Here is a 17,586-nt window from a genome sequence, read left to right on the forward strand (position 1 = left end):
AATGGTGCTAGCTAAAGTATTTATGCTCAGCATTGTATCCCGAAAATTATGGTTCATTGGTCAGAAATGTGAAAGTGTACAAGTTAATGCTCAAATGTTTGTGGAGGCAAAATTCCGGAAACACCGGGGGGTGGGGGGGGATGTAATCAGTGTAAAGATGCTTGATGTATACCGATACTACGTTGTTGGAAAAATTAAAAGAGCAACAAAAAAAAGAAATTAAAAAAAGAAAATAGAGCATTTTTCAGATGAAAACCCTTCTGCTGTCTACAGATTATATAATATTACTGATCTGGGTGCTAAACTCAACACAGGGAATCACAGGATTAGAATATAGCAATTTTCAATCTAAGTAGCAACAATCTTGGTGTTTAAGTTAATTCACAAATTCTCCCCTTACTCTTCTGAATTTTTTCTTGCCACTCACCATCCTGACTTCTGTGCTGCACTAACCTTCGCCTTATCACTATTCTGAAACACCCCGGTGCGCAAAATTGCAAATATTCCTCTCCGCTTCTTTAGAAAGCCCTCCCATCTGAACTGAGGGTTAATTTTTCCTTTCAAATTTGTCTCAAAACTCACCTCTTGAATATCGTGCCATGCATCCCCTGACCATACTCTAATCATTATCAACTCCTCCTTACTCTATCCCTCCTTCTGCCATCTCTACCCTTCCAACGGATACCCCCCCGCCCCCAATCCTGGACAGAAAATGTATAATGTATTAAATATATATAATATTATTGTTTCTGCTGGCGTCTTTAACGTCTTCAAGCATTATCCTCACAACCCCAACAACGGGTCTTTATATAACCATCGACCCAATGTTGACCTTATGTACCACTGGTTTAACAACATGTACAGCGTTTCTCGTCCAAATTGTGTTGCTCCTCAACAAATGCAAACTGGGCAAGTGTCAACATTGCTACTGCTCAGCTAGGGGACAATAACATGCTGAGACGTTCTCTTCACAAGCAGAGGACTGATGTAGCATTGAGCCTGAACAATCACAAGCCAAAAATTGATCTTTGCTAATAAAAAGGATCCACTGTCTAGGAAGTCTAAAGATTGGAGGGACACTTGCAGTAGCTCCTGAGAAAGGTCAAATGCAGAATGCAAGCCTCAAAATATAGGGTTGATCCATTCACAGGGGGCCACATGAGCTGAACAACACAACCTGAGAGAAAACTACAAAGAGGCAAGGCAGTAGAGTTTGAACCCTTGGATGGAATTCTAGCGAGATGAAAGAAAGAGTATCTCTGTAAGTCGAGAATTAAGGGGATACCGTGAATGCAATCCCTTGCGCCTTGAATGTGTTCGAATTTTTCTCCAAGGTAAGTTTTGAAACCATACATGAATGCAATGCGAGGGTTCTGGAACAACACAAGAGCACACAAAATAATTCAGTCACACAGCTAAATACTTAGAACGTTTTATTTAAAACTACAGCATATTCTGGTTACTCAGAATAAGTTTTACCATTTTTCTGCCTACAGAATCGTTACAAAAAAATCCAGGTTTGAAGTGTGGCTTTTGCTCACTTTTCAGATTCAAGTTGGCGAGCAGAAAAACAGCACACACCTTCTTCGAAGCATTGTTCGACTTGGCCTGTCACCAGTTGGTGGCCCAATTGGACTATCACAGTGTTTCAAATGACGTATGGTAGCATGAACAGTCTGGCCGAGGAGGAAGCATGCGGTTAGCAACCTATTGCACCAACAGTTGGTGATGAAAGCAGTCATGTAAACTAAATTCTAGAAGAAACAAATAGCTACATTTATAGGTATGATCCATGTGTATGGATGTCTAATTTGCAGCACCACTAGTTGCTATTTTTGAATCACTTTCGATAATTTCTGTAACACGGGTAGGACAGTCCCAGTTTCGCGATCCTGTATCAGTCTGAGCATCTGCATCACATTGAGGCACTGCCTTCCTGACATGCTTGTGCTGTAGTAACATGACAATGGCATAGACGTTGTCGCAACTATGAAACTTGTACCATTCTATGACATTGTACTATTTTATCACCAAGACAGTCTTAGTTCACACACAATGGCACTTACCAGGGAGATTGCCCCTATCTGGAATCATTACAAAGAGCTACTTTTCAACCTGCAGATTTTACCATCAACCACTAAAAATATTAATATCCACCCAGTAAAAGGATAGATCAGGAACTATAAGATCTCTGTTTAATTCTGACCTTTACAAGTGTTTAATAATTGGCAGCTGCCTTTGTACTGTGCTTCACTGGCAACATCTCATTTGCTCAAATGATGCCAATTTCTTAGTGCAGCCACAATAAAAAAAACATATGAATTCCACTGCAAAGCCCGAATGCTAAATCATGTCTCTCTTTACTCTTTGCCCAATTAAACCAATCTGGCAAACACATCCTGCGGCCTATGGGTTGAGAAAGTGGTGGTGGTCAGGTAGTGACCTTGAGACCATCTTTGCTACCCCTCTAAAACCAGATCAAAGAATTTGTTGCTAAAATATCCATTGTTGTGTGGAAAGTCAAGCTGAACATAGGTCACAGAATTAACTGAAACTGTGCCTCCTGTCACTGTAATTTTCCAGCTTTTTAAAGGTGCATTTGAAGTGAAGGTGGATGGCCTTCACATGATTTTTTGTCAATGAACATCCCTCCTTTGGATGGTAAAGAAATCTCAGACCAGCCCAAAAGAGGAACCCATTCTTCCCCAGTCATTTCAGGGATATTGCCCACTATGACCTAATGGCCTCCTTGGTACACATGGCGTGTACATGTGGTGTGTCATAGCTAAGGTCACAGTTCAGTGGTCAGTCAAGGAAAAATGACAAAATCCAAACTAAAAGAGAAAGAAAAAACACTCCCTTCTGTCCCCAAAGTTTGTCCCACTTGTATGGGTTCAGAAGTGACACATTTAGGTTGAATGCTCAGCTGCAACTACTTACAGTGAAAAAGTGCAAAACAAGTGATACTCACAGACACAATATTTACTACGTCAGCTCCAATTCCGTTAGACCCAGACCACCTGTGAGGAAGCTAGGAAATATGGAAGGCTTTTTACCTCAAGTAGGCCTTACAAAGTGATATTCTCGAAGACTGATGGAGTTACTTCCTAGGTGGGTAATTATTTATTCATTTGTTGCAGTAATGGTTGGCGATTTCATGAGGTGGGTTGGAGGTGTTGTTATAAGACGTACAGACTAATGAAAGAAATAGGAGGGTTGCAGCTGAAATTCACTCAAACACTGCACTGTGTGCACCCACACCATGTCAAAGGAATATCCTGGGGTGCAAGGAAGAGTGCCTATGGTGCAAATGCTTCTGGGGTACCTCAAGGCATGTAGCGTACCGCAGATTAAGGAGAGCCCCTCTTCCCTGGACACCCAGCAGGTGGCAGTGAACAATATGCTGGTATGCAGCTTTGGTGGGCTTGTGGGATAATGATTAAGGCACTACATTTGGAAGCAGGATTTCTGCCCCTCTAAAAACACGGTTGTGTGACTACTACAAAGTCGCCTTCTATCTTTCTGCTGCTCGGAGTAAGCAATCAACAAAACTGGCAAGACACTACTACTACTTGGAAGTTCGGCACTGGCAACCACCCAGCTTGAGAGGGTGGGGTTTTGAGCAGTTTGGAAACCCCTCCAGTGCCGGGGTACCCGCCCCTCCTAGAGATAAACCCAAGATACAGGAAGAACATATATGAGAGAAAAGAGCCTGCTAACGCTTGGAATGTATGCTAGTCAACCTGCAAAACTTCAAAAGACCACAAAGCCTAAATATCAGGCCAGGTTCACAAAGGAGCCCACATGAGAGGTACCTTCCAAGAAGGATGTGAGCAGGATAGGACATTTTAAATTATTTTTGTGCCTTCGCCTAACGAAAAGGAAGGCTACCTGTTTAATAACCAAGTCATTGAGGTTATGGCTAACTCGGCATGCTCTGTGATTTTCCCATCAATGTGACTAACACTTTATTCATGCACTGTCCCTCAAAGACACTGACGCCGATTGGCCATTTACTTTGTGTCCTATTACCTCAGGCCCATGTGAATGTTATAACAGGTTGAAAAGGTATGGGGTACCCCAGCACTTATTGTAAGTGAAGTGTGCTGGATCTGGCAGCTCTGTCTAAGTGTCGCATTCAGGTAAGATACATTTCAGTCAAAGGGTGAACAGCCTGAAAGGGGGTAGGTTCTGAGGGCCCAGGGTGAACAGGCTGAAAGGGGTAGGCTCTGAGGCAGCTGGATCCCCTTGCAAGTGCTTGACTGCCACTTATGAAATATTGATATTGAGAAAAAGGCGTTGAGCCCTTGACTGCATCAGACTGGGGTGGGCGTGTACTACCAGATCTTGCTGTAGGGCACCGGCTAGTATCCAATGACCATGGATACCATGGCCATCTTTGGGCATCAATACTCTACAAACTATGCACAAAATGGCAGCAGTGATGTCAAAAACACATCTCAGTATTTGGAAGACAGCTCCGCTTTGTTGCAGCTATGACGAAAAATATGCATTTGGGTTGGCACAACGAACGGACTGAACTGGAAGGAACAAAATGTAGACACACCAACCAACTACTGTGGATTATCTACATTATTAAACTTAATCCTGCCAAAACTTGTAACAACAACTGTATTACAGTCAAAACCCTACTGTACTGCATTTTTCAGACTGCCAGAGTATCTATCCTGGACATCTGGTGTATGTGTGTATGTGTTGGTCATGTAAGTGTGGGCTTGACAGTCAGCCTGCTAGGTTGCTGGTCACAATAAAGCAAAACATTCTGGACAGCAAACTGTAGATGACGCTATAGAGCACTGTCTCTCGGCTGAGAGTCAGCCACTGAAAGCAAATCAATCTTTGCTGACCACTTAGACGTACACGCGTACTTCTCGCTGCCTTCCGATTGGAGAACGCGCCTACACGATGCAGTGTACTTTCAGACCCCAGGAGGAAGAAACAGTGAAGGAAGTCAGTGATAGCACATTTTGGGTCAGCTGCCACTGGGTACTGGGCCCCAAGAGCAAAACACCTGGGCAGTGACTACTCTCCTTTACAATCTGTATGAGGTCGGAGGGGTCAGAGGACAGTACTGACGGTATCCCCCTCTGCTGTGATTTTCTTGGGCAGAGGAAGAGACTTGAGGTACTCCATGTGGCGCCGGGCCTCTGCCTGGTTCTGCCGCACGTAGTAGACCACATAGGCTATAACCATGGTGAACCAGCAAAACATGGTAAACAACATGGCCACGTCAGTCGTTTTCTGCTGGATGCTACAGAAGTTGATCCCAGAGTTAAGAAGGCGGATAAAGGGCTGTCCGGAGTACTCATCTTGAACTGCACTGTGGCACACAATCTCATTCGCTGTCTCAGGGTCCAGGTTGAGTGTTTCAAAGAGTTCCTGTAATGAGCACTCACAGTGCCAAGGGTTGTTGTAGAGCCGTGTCTTGGGCCTCAGTCTCCCAAAAGCCTCACGCCCAAGCTGCTGGATCTGGTTATTGGACAAGTCTAGGAGGCGTAGGTCCTCCCCCAGTTCACGGAAGGCACCAGGCTCTATGCTGTCAATCATGTTGTTGGAGAGGTCAAGTTCTCGCAGTTTGGACAGGTCCCTGAAGGCACCCTCTGGGATGTTGGTTATGTGATTGGAGTCAAGGTAAAGCAGATGTGTGTCCTGGGGGATGTCATGGGGAATCTCCTTTAGTTCTCGCTGGGTGCACCGTACTACCCAGCTATCTGCTGAGCAGTTGCAGCCCTCCGGACACATGTGGGAGCAGCGCAGGCAGAGCGCCAAGACCAGGAAGTGAAGCAAGGGCATTAAGTATGCCAGTCGGGCAGGGCGTGTCTCTTTCACGGGCATCTCAGCATAGTCTCTTTCTGGGCATCGTGGTCATCGAAGTGAGGAGCTTCTTAGGTCACATCAAGTGCAGCAGACCTGGGGAGATGAGAAGAGAATTAAGGAGGGTAAAAACAAACAACTGCACACATGTTTCCTTTACTGTGGCTAGTTACCAGCACTATGCACATAGAAAAACTGATCGGTGTTAAGGAGAGAAATAAGAGACGGAGATGAGAATCTGGGTTGAGGATGGATGGACAGTAAAGATAGCAAGTTAAGATGTTTTTGGTTATGGTATGGGGTATTTGGATAGTGGAGCATTTGCCAATTACCTGGCCTGATAGCACTTTGAGCATAGGTTTGCCTGCCTAGGTGTTTCATCGGGAGGTTGTGGGGACAAAATTCTATACCTCGAAATTAAGGCACCCTAAAATTTACCTCGAACAGTAATGCCACATTTTACTGGATCAGAGATGGTGTTAAACCTCAATTTCATGAGGCAGTGTCCACGTGTAAAGCCACCTCCCTCCCCAAATCATAAAAATCAAGAGAAATACAATTAATTAAACACATTACATTTTTAATTGAATGGGCAAATTCACGGGGCCCAATAAATTACCAAGTTCTAGAACAATGGAAAGGTAAAGGGTTTTATTACAAAATTCAGAAGTAAAGCGGTAGAGTCAGTGCTATGAAGGCTCTAAAATGCAGAGCTGTACAGAGTATGCGAACATCAGAAATTCTTCTAAGTCCCAAACGGGCACAAACATGTCGATTTCAGGGGTGCAGCAGGGTGTCTTTGAGACAACCCCTGCACCCTTGAAATTATTCGCAATGTGCGATTAGCAAATTGCGAATCGCAAATTGAGAATATTTTCACAACCATTCCTATGGGCCTCCTGGCCCATAGGAATGCATGGGAAATTATTCCTTAATTGCGAATTCGCAAAATGAAAATTCGCAAATAAGGAAGACTAAGAAATCGCTAAAAAATAGCGATTTTCTACATACATTCCATTTTGCGATTTCTAAATAGCGATTCCTTAAAAATCGCTATTTAGAAATCGCAAAATGGAATCTTGATACATCTGCCCCTAAGTCTCCAGGAAAGTCTTCCTAAATCTGGCCACCCCCAAAATCAAGGCGTTTTTATTCATTAATCTTTCATATTAAATCAACAGTTCTGCAATTTCATCAGGGTGTGTGCAAATAAAACAAACACCATATTGCCTTAAGACTTAAGCACTAACCCACTATATGAATAGTTATTCTGCATCCTTTATGCAAATGGCATGCTAGAACAGAACAACATACATTAACAATAACATCTTATGTAATGAATAGGTCTTAGTGTACCAGTGGGAAAAAAAACATGTTACAAGTTATAGCTGAACTGGGGAAGTTCATCAGGAACCGAACAATAATAACAACGGAAAATTACTAAGTTTATGACAGTTTGACTGAGTTGTGCGGAGGTTGTGGGGAGAGTTTGTGCACGGTGGAGTTTGGAGAAAGCACTGAATGAATAATAGAATGACTTCCATCTTGGACAAGATGGCATTTTACACAGCAATGTGGAATAGTTAACATTCATTAGAAAAACATCATATTATATCGCCTGTATATGTGAGTTTGTCTGTTTAAATATATACTCCACACTGTTGATATTGCACACAAATTAAAGAACATAAAAATCTTCAACAGGATAAAGAGAGTTTGTTCTCCAACAGCAGACGTATGGGTGGGTAACTTGGTGAGTTTATACTATAAATGGGTGGGTCAGGGTGTTGCTCATTCATTCTAACACTGTTAGTGCAGTGTGTTTAGTAGGATGTCTTTTGTAGTAGGCCACAATGGGGTTGGAATCCGGACCACCTGTGCCTAAACTCTGTAAACTGCTGTTCACCTGACACAAGTTCGGTTCAAACACATTTCTTACAGGCAATTAGAATGCAGCAAATGAGAGGCCTTCATAATAAAGTGGTCAAGTATCTATTCAACCTTACTCATCACATAAATACACAAAATAAATACACACTGCATACAATACATTTTACAACAAAGGGAAGTGTTAAAAAGATGTAATCCGTACTATACAAGAGAGAGGCTGTGGCGAGCGGGCATGATTGCGTCCCCTGAATGTCTGAGACGTGGTCGGGAGATGAGCCCCTTCCTACATACAGTATGGTCCTGTGGAGCACTGGAGAGATTCTGGACAGGTGTTTGGGACTGTTTGGCAGAAGTATTGGGTTGGGAGCTCCCCCGTACACCGCAGCTGGGCCTTCTCCATGTAATGGAACAAGTGGGTGGCAACATTTATAAATGACATCTACTGCTCCTTGGCCTTACCGTGGCCAAGAGGGATGTAGCCCGTGCCTGGAAGGACCCCAGGGCCCCCCCCCCGGTGGGAGTGTGGAAAAAGGGATTGGATTACTGTATGGGGTTGGAGCGTCCAGTGTTTGAGGCCCGAGGTTGCCCCAGAAAGCACTACAAAATATGGAAGAGATGGGCGGAGTACAGGGGATTGTGGCTGGAGCCGCCAGCACAGAGTGATGTGACTGCAGAACAGATGCCTTAAGAACCTGGGTGGGGGGGAATATGCATTACCTGTTTCATGACTATTTTCTTTCTTGGACCTGTGTGGACATCGTGCTAGGGGCAAGGGTGGGATCTGGGAGGGGGTAGTTAATATGGGGCAGGGGGATAGGAGAGTTGTTGTAATAATGCTTATTTGCACGACTGTATTGATTGTTATTTTGTGCATTTTGATTCTATGCTCACAGCCCCTCCGGTGTTCGGAGTACTGTGGTCTATTTGCAATCTCTCTCAAGAAAACAATAACATTTTGTTCTGAAAAAAAAAAAGATCTTATCCGGATGAAGCATGTGAATCAAATGACCAATCTATCTACAGACGTCAGTGAGTAATAACTTACTGCATTATGTTTAATCTTCATTATCCACAGACTATCTGATTTACCAAAACTCATTTTAGATACATTGTCCAAGAGTCCAGCAGAGGAAAATGCCAGATTATCCACAGAAGCCTGCTCTTCGCCACACATTTTACCTATACACCTGAAAGAACTATCACTTATAGGATATGTGGAGATGCTTACCATAAGTAGCATCTACTTATAAGACAGGTACATGCAAAAAGAACAGTCGATGGATGGAATGCTGAACAATGTCAAACATTCACACCCAGTACCAACATCTGGGCCTAAATCCATCGTGTTTTTGATCACCATGCCATTCCAGTTTGGACACGATATGCAAATCAGTCTTGACCCTGCTATCTAAGGGAACAGTCCAGCCCGAACTGCCAGGCCAAGTCCTTCCTGGACTGGAAACTAGCATCCTGGGACCATGTTCGGGTTATCACCCCTCATTAGCCAGGCAGCTTGACATCAGTGGCATGGTGACCATGGGACCCACGTCTGGGCATACCCGTCCCACTCGGGATTGCCAATTGCAAAAATAACAATTGATGGACGGAATGCTTAACAATGTCAAATATGCATCCAAAGTATAGAGATCTGGGCCAAAATTGAATGTTGTTTTGCTCCCCATGCCATTCCATATTGGACCCAGACATATGCAAATCACTCGACCCTGCTCCCTTTGGGAACAGTCCAAACCAAACTGCCAGGCCAGGTCCTCTCTGGACGATAAACAAGCATCCTGGGGCCGGTTTCAAGTATCACCCCTCATCAGCCAGGCTAGCTTGACACCAGGAGCATGGTGAGCACAGGACCCACGTCTGGGCATACTGGTCCCACTCAGAGTGACAAATGCAAAAAGAACAATTGATGAACAAAATACTGAACAATATCAAACATTCACCCCCAGTATAGAGATCTGGGCCTAAAACCATCGTTTTTGCTCACCCTGCCATTCCAGTTTGGACGCAATCATATGCAACTCATTCTTGACCCAGCTACCCATGGGAACAGCCCAACCCGAACTGCCAAGCCATGTCCTCCCTGGACCGGAAACAAGCACACTCCGACCAGTTTTGGGGTATCACCCCTTATCAGCCAGGCTAACTTGACACCAGTGTCATAGTGAGCACAGGACTCACGTCTGGGCCTACCTGGCCCACTCGGGGTAACAAATGAAAAAAAGAACAATTGATGGATGGAATGCTGAACAATGTCAAATATGCATCCACAGTACAGATATCTGGGCCAAAATGGGCTGTTGTTTTGCTCCCCATGCCATTCCAGTTTGGACCCAGCCATATGCAAATCAGTTTTGACCCTGCGCCCAATGGGAATAGTCCAGCTGAACTGCCAGGCCAGGTCCTCCCTGGACTGGAAACAAGCATCCTAGGACCGGTTTCGGGCTTTCAGCCCTCATCAGCCAGGATAGCTTGAATCCAGTGTCATGGAGAGCACAGGACCCACTTTTGGGCATACCCGTCCCATGAGGCACAGGGTCTTGACTTGACTGATTTGCATATGGCTGGGTCCAAACTGGGGTGGTGTAGTGGGCAAAAGAACGAAGGATTTAACCCAGATCTCTTGACTGGGGAGCACGTTTGAATCATTCAGCATTGCGTCCATCATTTGTTGCAGTTACACTTTTTGCCCTAAGTGGGATGGGTATGCCCAGACGTGGGTCCCTTGCTCACTCTGCCACTGGATTCAAGCTAGTCTTGCTAATGAAGGGTGACATACCCCAAAACCAGTCCCAGGATGCTTGTTTCCGGTTCAGGGAGGACTTGGCTTGGCAGTACGGTCTGGACTGCTCCCATGAGGCACAGGGTCAAGACTGGTTTGCATGTGGCTGGGTCCAAACTGGGGTGGCGCAGTGGGCAAAAGACCAATCGATTTAACCCAGATCTCTTGACTGGGGCAGAATATTTGAATCATTCAGCATTCCGTCCATCATTTATTGCAGTTACACTTTTCGCCCTAAGTGAGATGGGTATGCCCAGACGTGGGTCCCTTGCTCACTGTGCCACTAGATTCAAGCTAGCCTGGCTGATGAAGGGTGACATACCCCAAAACCGGTCCCTGGATGCTTGTTTCCGGTCCAGGGAGGACCTGGTTTGGCAGTTCGGTCTGGACTGCTCCCATGAAGCACAGGGTCAAGACTGATTTTCATATGGCTGGGTCCAAACTGGGGAGGCATAGTGGGCAAATGAACTATGGATTTAACCCAGATCTCCTGACTGGGGAGAATGCTTGAATCATTCAGCATTCCATCCATCATTTTTTGCAGTTTCATTTGTGATCAAAGAAGCATGAACTCTGTTGGATCAAATCAGAATATGGCCCACACAAGAAAGGCAATAGTGGTGCTGTAATGCTAGAGGTACTCTTATGGTCTGACACCTTGTGATGACCTTTGACTACCATCATTTTAATTGACTTTGGTGTGTTATTTTATCCTAGCCTGAATGTATGACGTCCTGCATATGCCTTGTTTCTCTTGAAGATCTCTTCTTGTAGTTTTGGAGTGGGAGCTGTCACAGTAGAACAGATTGCCAAGAACATAACGTGTGTAATGTGCATTTGAAAGCATGCGAGAGAGAGGTGTGGAATGTACTATTTGGCCTTGAAGTTTAGTGTTATGAGCAGTGGTGCACAAATGTGCATTGTGTTGTACATTCAGAGATGAAGTATGTGATGCTATAGGCAGTGATGTACAAATGTACATTTTGTTGTACATTGAGAGATGAAATATGTGATGCTATAAGCAGTGGTGCTCAAATGTGCATTGTGTTGTACATTGGCAAGTATTATTCATTTCTTACTATTGACTTTGACATGGCCTCATGCCATCCTGAATTCTGACTCTGCCTTGCTTGAGCTTTCCTGCGCGCACAGAGGGGCTTGCAAGTTGTTTGGGTTAATCACGTTCAAGGATTGTTTTGTGAGAGATTATTTAATATACCCTGGAATGCTTTCGTAAGATTTGGAAAGATAAAGGCTGGAACCTGTGAGAATGTAGAGGGAACGTGGGAACTCCTTCCTGCCATGGAATGCTTGCCTGGAAGCTGGCCTTTTCCAGTAAGTTTCCTTGGCGCAGAGGGAGGTCTCTCGAACCTTCTAGTGTGTATTTTGAGATTATAAAGCTGACGGTTGTTGACTTAGAAACCAGGATTTTGGAATCCATATGGGGACTGGGGCGTCTACTTTGGTACAGCGGAACCCTGGTTGCTGAGGCTCTTATCCCCGGCTGTTAAATCCCCTGGTCCGGAGTGGGCTAAGATACAGTGTTTGCACAAGGTGAAGTGTTGAGTTTTGATTATTGTCATTGTGATGTGTGGCCATTGCCTTTGTTCATTTGAGGCGTTTTCTTTGTGATGTGTGAATGAGTCAGAGTGCACATCCAAAGTAATCATTTGATGTATTTATTTTGTGTATATATATATACATATATCTTTCTGATCTCTGCAGGACGTCCCATAATATTTGCTTGAGTTTTATCTCATATTATTTGCTGCTTGTATTTCATACCCATGCATTTAACTGTTGCATTTACTAAGTGTGTTATTATTGCTTGCACATAAATATATATCCCTGTATACATTTGAATGTAGTTCATTTGACATCTGGGAAATCCTTTCTGTTAGAGTGCACTGCATAAACAAAACCCCAAGCCTTATTCTAAAAGAAAGAGAGTCTTTGCATTTTGTAAACTAAAACCCTTTTCTAGATATTGTGTTTTATGTTTTGCTTCGCCGTGATTGAGCCACTGTGTGGGAGATTCTGTATAATCTGAAAGGCGGAGCAAGACAGGTTCTCAAGCTCAAATATGAAATATGGAAAGTGGGTCAGCATGGGGTTGAGGTATATTAATGAGATGAGGTCACGGCATTAATTCAGTTTTTATTGCAGGAACAGGTCCGATCTTTCCTACCACTCGCCATGACATCCCAGTTGTTTCTCAAACTTTAGTGGGTTGCATACATCTCAGTATTTGGGAAAAACGTATAGAGTCATATCATGCATCACAATCCCGCTTTGTGAAACTGTTTTAAGAGTCTGCATATCCCTCAAACATGATTCCCCGGCATCCCCACATGCTGTGACAGCACTGGGTGAGTCTGAAAACTCATGCTTCTACAGGACGGGCACCTATATCCTAGTCATGCAAAAGGATTGCCAATTCTGTCTTGACAGCAATGCAGTTGTCATTAATGGAACTGCTGGTTTAGGGAGTAGACATTATTGTGAAAACTCCCAGGAGGCCAATTCCAAGAGGATATTCACAGGGTTGAACTTGTGCTGCAATTATTATTGTCTTAAGACAGTGGTTCTCAATCGTTTTAGAACCACAAAAGTTAGTGACCCACCTAGTTTTAATGGACATGAGGCAGGCATTTTTTTTTATGTAAAAACATTAGTAGACACACGATTTGTAGAAATCAGTAAATATTGATCATTTGTGAATCACTAAGTAAAGTGCCTTGATGTGTTTTGATACTATTAAAATCTTTGTTTCCATCACACTTTAGAATTACATAAAATTGGCTTCATTTTTGTTTTCCTAACTGCTAAACATGTACAGTGCATTTACAGGGATTTAAATGTTGTTGTGTATTATGAAAAAATGACATCCTGCAGCCTTTTGTTTCAAACACCTGCACCCCATTAAGATTGACACATAATTCACTTTACTTTTCTTTCTCCGACTACAAAGTGAGAAGAGTTTGTAAACATCATTCTCCATGTCAAAACAATTAGCAATTTATCTGAGGACATAGACTGACATTTGACCTCTGTCTTTGAAGTGCAGTAAATGTGACAAGATAAATACATAATTTAAAGGACTCCTTATTTATCACGACCCACCAGTGGGTCACGAGCTACAGTTTGGGAAACACTGGTTTTAAGAACTTGTTTTATCTTACTGTGACAATGTACTGTCATACTAGTTTGCTCAGAGTGCTAATAGGAGTTGCCTTTTTCAAGGAGGTATACATTTGTTCGTAACCACCAATGTTCTTGTACGCTCTTGCAGATAATTCAGTCCCTAGAGGAAGTGGATAACATATTGTTGCATAAATTGTAGTGTGACAAAAATAGGAAGCACTTTTGTTCCCCACAGTTTTGCAGCGGTAGCAAACAGTGAAGATGAAGTTGACACTGATACATTTATGAAATAAATGGTGAAAGGGAGGTAAGAGGCGGTGGTAGATTGGGTCAGACTGGGGTGGAGTGGGTCGGAATGGAGTGGGATTGATTTGAGTAGAGTGTGGTAGATTTGAGTGGAGTGGGGTACGCCGGACGAAGCCCGGACAAAGGGCGGACAGTCTAAGACAGTCCGAGACAGGCTGAGACTGGACTGGGCACGTCACTCTGCCTCTGTTGAACCTGATAGTTACCAAACAGTAAGACTTTTAATCCCAGAAATACCTGTTCTCCTTTTGTTAATTTTGCACTGTATTATCGTGATTTTGCTTGTTCTGGCAATTGGCAAAATATTAGGACTTAACATCAACCACATTCAAAAATGCCAAAGAAGAATGTTGTGATGGGGGGTAATTCTATTGAAAACTATATGGTACAAGTAGTGTCAAAGATAAATACCGATAGGAGACAATCTTTAGGTCTTAGTCATTCCCCAAATTTATCTCCCTTAAGCCCCTCACCAGACTCACCTTGGTTAGATATTCCATCTCAGGCTGAGGGAAGTTTAATTTTAGATTCTGAGGCACTTGAAAATGGTCCATCAAACATGAGTATAGCTCAGGATCAAGATATAGCTACGATCAATGTCTCAGACTCACAGATAGTAGACCCTGAAGAAAATCATACTGTACAAGATAGTGAGCAGACAACCATAGAAGCCGATCCTCCTGTTCTAGCTCCAGCTGCTCGAGCGATTAGAAAGTGTAGAAAAACCCAACTACCTCGCGGTGGAGTTAGTACAGGGAGGAAGAGGGCTGCGTCACCACTGAGAAGCAGGGAAAAAGGTAGGAGGAAATTAGAAAAGGACGAAAAATTAAATATGGAAGAAGAGCTTATTTCCAGGATGGTAGATTTAATTGACACTAAATTTAGAGCCTTACTTAAACCGGTAGTGGCAAAACTGGATAAGTTAACCGCAGACGTGAAAAAGCTGGGAGTAGATCAAAAGAAGTTAATGGAAGAAGTGTCCAACATATCCGGTTCAGTTAAAAATCTGGCCATGCCTGTAAAAGAGGTATTTGGCCTCCAACCAGATACAGGCACAATTCCCAACATCACAAGGGTAAATCTTTTAGATCAGACACCAAATACTGCATCCAGCCAGTCACCGTCAAGGGATATCCACCCCCCACAACCACGAGGAATAACCCCACCAAGAGCAGGAGAAGATACACTTCACTTCATTGAGGACGCAGCCCCTCTAGTGCTGGTTTTAGCAAATGCTCCCCCTCTAACACCGGACCAAACTGAATCACCCACGGCGCTAACAAGTAAAGCCCTGCATTGGCTATCGGGCAATATGCGGTTGGCCCCCTGGGGGAAGCAACAACTAGCTAGAGATATTAAATCAGCCAGAAGGGCCACTTGGATAGGCCAAAACCCCCAAAAATTTAAAGGCGACTGCATAATTATAAACCTTGCAAACTCTGCAGTCTTACCAAATATTCTTCCAAACATTCTACCACCACAACGAAGGAGTGGTACTATTATCCCTCTCACTCTGGAATTTTTTGGTAAAAAACAAAGGAGCATGACATACCCTAAGCCTAATCATACCTACACCAGACCAATATGGCCAGAAAAAACAAATGGTTGGGGCTTTGATGCTCCAGTAAATAACTGGGGCTATAGTAGGGACGGATATGACCAACAACCACGACCATATCATACAGATCCCCATTACTTTAATATCCCCACCTCAAATAGGTATGATATTTTCTCTGCGGAGGGTGGGCTGGACGGGGTAGAATGACTACCAGAAGACGTAGGCATAGTGAATGTGAATACTTGTAGTACTGTAATCCCTACTGCAATAGAGAGCTTGAACAGAACACAATGTGGAGGTCAAAAATGTCTGGAGGGTCTTCTATTGTTATCATGGAATATAGCCGGACTCTCTGATAAAATGCAAGATAAAGACTGGCTGCATTATGTTAAAAAATATCCCATAATATGTTTTCAAGAAACTTGGGTAGTAGGGAGAAACCTGTACATTGAGGGATATCAGAGCTTCATAATCCCGGCAATACCATCTGCAAGTGGAAGAGCTAAAGGGGGTTTGGCCATTTTTGTTAGTTTGTCGCTTATATGTCAGAAGATTGAACATAAATCTGGTAACAAAAACATTCAGGTTTTGGAATTCAGAAGGGGTAAAATCCATTTTGCACTGATTAATTTTTATAATTCTGTGAACCAGGCTGGAGATTGCAATATAGAAACCTTACGTGATTTGCTAGGGGCATTTGATAGTTCTCTGCCATGCTCTAAAGTTCTAGTAGGTGATTTTAACACACATTTATGTGGGAACCCTAGCGTGGGATCTGTTGGACAATTGGGCTGTAACAGTATGGAAGGAATACACTTTGAACACTCGCGGAGGGGTACAGGGTTAAACGAATTAATGAATGAAAACAATCTGTTCACGGCAATGTCGACAGTACCTGATCAAACTGTATTCCCAATCCCTACTTTTAAAGGCCATGCCACAGGCGCTTATATAGACCACATCCTCATCTCAGCTGACTTTGTTAATATCATCGAGGATTTTAGGATCCTCATGAGTATTTACAGCGACCACAACCCTTTATGCATTACTTTGGGCATGAGTCTACTTGAAAAACACATTCCTCGTGAGGACCGTGGCCTTTTAAAATGCATTAATGGGAAGCGTCGCTTAAAATGGGCTATGGTGGATTGCGATCAATTTTATACCTCTGTTAGTGCAGTTTGTAATCAAGAATTAATGATCTGTACATCCTCTGCATCAGCTCCGTCGCAAATCCTGACATCCTTTAAGGAGATAGCTAAAAAGGTGGAGTCTCTTCTAACGGTACCCAATAAGGGAAGGATAAATTCAAACTGCAATCCAAAATGGTTTGACAGTGATTGCTCAAAGGCCAGTCGCGAGCTCAAGAAAGCCTTAAATACAAAACCAAGAGATCCATTGATCATCAGGGGCTTGCGGAATGACTATAAGAAATCACTGGCTATTCGTAAGCGAGCAGTTAAAAAAAGTGTATGGGAATCACTCCTAGAGCCCGAGACTTTAAAAAATAGCTCGAAGTTTTGGGAGATAATTAACAAACCAATATTTGACTGTCCTACCATCCCAAATGTGGGCACAAATATATCAGAGGACGAATGGATAGACCATTTCAGTTCTATTTTTATAAATAATGAATCACAGGCAGAACACAATCCAGGTACAGGCAGAGATATTTCTCTATGTTTCTCAAATGAGGAAATAGTTAAAGGAATTAAAGGTTTGTCAAATAATAAGGCTCCGGGTCCCGATGGACTTCCGCCTGACCTCTTTAAGTCACGCGAAGCACTATGGGCGCCGGTACTCACAGCAGTACTTAATGCAGCTGTGCTTTGTGGATGCCCAAAATCATGGGGGGTATCTACAATAGTCCCTATATTCAAGAAAGGAGACCGTAGCAGTCCGGCCTGCTACAGACCGATATCTTTAATAAACTCTGTGGCAAAAGTGATAGGAGGAGTCATTTTAAATAGACTGACTAGTTGGGCAGAGGAAAATAATATAATATCTCCAATCCAGTATGGCTTTAGGCCTGGACATTCTACCATTTCCCAATGTCTGA

At 43.3% G+C, this 17,586-nt stretch overlaps 1 pseudogene; it reads right to left on the minus strand.

Annotated features, from left to right (window-relative positions):
• Positions 1-5,079: 5,079 nt before the first annotated feature.
• Positions 5,080-5,928, minus strand: LOC147749034 (leucine-rich repeat-containing protein 3 pseudogene; annotated as a pseudogene).
• Positions 5,929-17,586: the final 11,658 nt, after the last annotated feature.

The sequence above is a fragment of the Lissotriton vulgaris genome, chromosome 1_1 (assembly GCF_964263255.1).
Source record: "Lissotriton vulgaris chromosome 1_1, aLisVul1.2, whole genome shotgun sequence".
Taxonomy (NCBI): domain Eukaryota; kingdom Metazoa; phylum Chordata; class Amphibia; order Caudata; family Salamandridae; genus Lissotriton; species Lissotriton vulgaris.